Genomic DNA, 3,227 nt, shown 5'->3' with positions numbered 1-3,227 from the left:
GAGCGCCGCGCGGGATCCGGCGGGCGGAGACAGCCGCCGCCGCCTGCGCTCGCGGGCCTCGCGGTCACGTAAGCGCGCGGGACTCCCTGCCTGCCACGGAAGGTGCGATTTCTCGCTGCGATTGGAGATGATGAATCCCGATCCTGGAATTTCCTCTCCGAAAACCCTGCGGCAGAAAATGCAGGAGGAAAAATCCTGCGGACATGATTTGTGTGGCTCTACCCGCTGGGAGAGGAAATGGATAGTTTTTCTTCGGGGGATGCTGAAAGGCTGCTGATTTCCCGAGGTGGACGTCAGTGGCCAAGCCCGTCTTGGATGCCGGAGTGTGTCCGGTGGCTGGGCAGTGCCCGTAGTCGCTGTCACTCGAGCTGTGCAGGGAGTGTGATGGAGCCTTCGCGGCCCCACGTCCGCAGCGCCGCGGGTTGCAGACTTGGCCCTAGTAAACTCATCAAAATAAAAGCCCTGTGTTCTGTGTTTTGTGCCTTAACGATGATGCTGGTGAGGTTGCTCTGGTTTAAGACGGTCTAGGAAGACGTAACCATTTGTTATTTTTTTCAGTATTGAACAATGAAATCGACTGTATTAAAAACGTCGGTGGGGATTGTAACTGGCATCAACTTCATCCCCAAGCCAGTCTTTTACACAGTAATTTAAGATGGTTTTCTGGTTGGATAAAACAGAATGTAGAACGTTTTCTGAAATGTTCATTTTGAAGGACTAATGCAGGTATTTTCATATCTTGACAGTTTTACATGACTCCAGAAGAAAAGGAGGAAGGGACGAGAGCTCCCTTTCCTGGAAGGCATCTCTGGCCTGGCTTTTGTGCCAAGTTGAAATTAAGTTCTGATTGTGGAACTGATTCTTCTCTTTTCCGTGCAGAAAGCTATCTCCACAGACCAGTTGCCTGCTAGTAATGTACCCTTATCAGGCTGTACTGACAGAGAGAAACTCACAGCTTGGCATATCTTGGCTGCCAGATCAGCCAGCTAAAATTATTTTTTTTTAATAATATAATAGTTTATTTTTACATCATTGTGTACATTTTTGTTTTCATCTCAATTGTAATCCCCATGGGTTTCCCATCACCGAGTCACCAGTGTGCCATCACCATAGTCCTGTGCACTTCCCTCCCCTAAAATTCTTAATAATGTTTTTAGTATAAAACTCTACTTGTTTCAAATGATTTGCAAAAAATTTTGTGGGATGTGCTGGTCAGGTGCACGTTGTCATTTTACTCTTTTATTATGTGATATGCAACAGGTTGCCTGATTTTTATAGCTTATGAAGATAGTACAGCTTAAAATAGGTTTGTGCATAGTGCCCTGTTAGTTTACCACTTCAGCATGTACACACATGCTTTCCATGGAGTACTAATCTATTAAAATGATGAACTTTTGCCTTCCTATGGATGGAACTTGAGGTTATACTAAACAAAAATAAATTAGAAAGTGAGAAACAGCTATTGAATGGTTCACATATGTAGAATATGAACAAAGCTAATAAATAAAAACAGAACAGAAATAACCCTTAGATCCTGAGAAGAATGATAATTATCTGAGGGGAAGAGAAAGGGTGGTTGGAGGAATGGGTAGATAATAGTATGAAGAGCACTGGAACTTTAGTAGTGGGTGTGGCCTGTTATGTACACATATTCGGTGTGAAGCTGTACTCCCGAAACTTACATACTATTGTAAACTAATGGTAAAGCAATAAAATTTTATTTAAAATTATGTTAAATGTGTTTCCATAATATACAGTAAACATTTCAAGACATAGGAAAACCTTGTACTTGCCACATTTTCGTTTCTTTCAGAGTAAGTAAATGAAAGTAGAGTCATAAATTCAATAAAATGGTACCATATTGAGTATGTTTGTATAACTTGTAACCTTTAAACAAAGTCATTACACAATGTTGATTTGATATTTTTTGCTTTCAATAGGTAACCTGTTTTGGACTAAGAAGAACTTTTAAATTTATACTATAGGTTTTTGCATAAATGTGTAGTTTCTTGAATTAGAGTCATAATTTGTGCAGGGAAAAATTAGATTTTCTTTAGAATGAATTTATGCTTTATTTTTTTACATCTGAAAATAGACTTTAGGGTTGGGGGTACTGGATAGATTTCTAACAAGACTCTGTCAGATCTAAATCTTTGAGGCATGGGGAAGTAGAGGACTTAGAATGTGGATTTCATAAGATTGACATGATTTTGTGTCTTTTTTTTTTTTAGCCATGTTGCCTTAGCTTCCAACTCTAAGAAATTTGTTGACTTAAAAAAAAACAATTTTTAGTACTAAGGCATACTGTTAACTTGCATAGAATGAAAATACAAGGTTGTTTTTGAGATTGCATGCTGCAGTTAACTCAAAAGTATCTGGTGGTATAATTTTGCCCCAGACTTTGAAATTCAGAATGGTCAAAGTACTTTGCCTTGATATGCATCATTTCCTTATCTCTGGTCCTTTATATAGTCTTAACAATTACTTACGCACAATCTGTTCCCCCTTAAGATGACAATTTTTATGTACTTATTATATAAAAAAAAAATTAACCCAACAATATAGATACTAAAAAGGGAGGAAAAAATCCCCATTTCTCCACTTAGAAAAACCTATAGTTAAAATTGTATAGGATTTATGATGCACATTGGGGAGGGTACTATGATATTAGTTTAGTTTAGGATGAGAAGGGGTTTGACTCTACTAGAAGAGACCAAGGGAGAAGAGAAATAATAATAAAAAATTGTGCTAAAAAATAACACACACACATATACATTTATATGTGTGTGTGTATATATATATATATATTCTACACACTCACATATACATAGAATATATATATATACACACACACATATAAATGTATATATATATTTGTGTGTGTGTGTGTGTGTGTATAGAATATTGTTAATTTAGTCTTAAACATTTCTTTTGACATCTTGAGCCTGGATTTATTCTTAATTTAGAGACTTTTTAATTCATAAAACTCGACCTTTGTTGTTCCTTCTAAAGTTTGTATGATATAATTGGAAAATACCTCTATATTAATGAAGTGAAATTGAGAACAAATAACGTCAGCATCTTGGTATTTCTTTCAAGACAGAAAATAAAATCCAGAATTAATAAAGCTTTCATCCTAGGACATTTCCTTCCTTTAGAAGAAAAACTTTTTTTCCTAATTTATACAATGATTAACATAAACTTTTGTTTTTATTTTATATAGACGA

Source organism: Condylura cristata, unplaced genomic scaffold (genome assembly GCF_000260355.1).
Source record: "Condylura cristata isolate star-nosed mole 26May11 unplaced genomic scaffold, ConCri1.0 scaffold00004, whole genome shotgun sequence".
NCBI classification, from domain to species: Eukaryota; Metazoa; Chordata; class Mammalia; order Eulipotyphla; family Talpidae; genus Condylura; species Condylura cristata.
Note: the sequence above shows the minus strand (reverse complement) of the source record.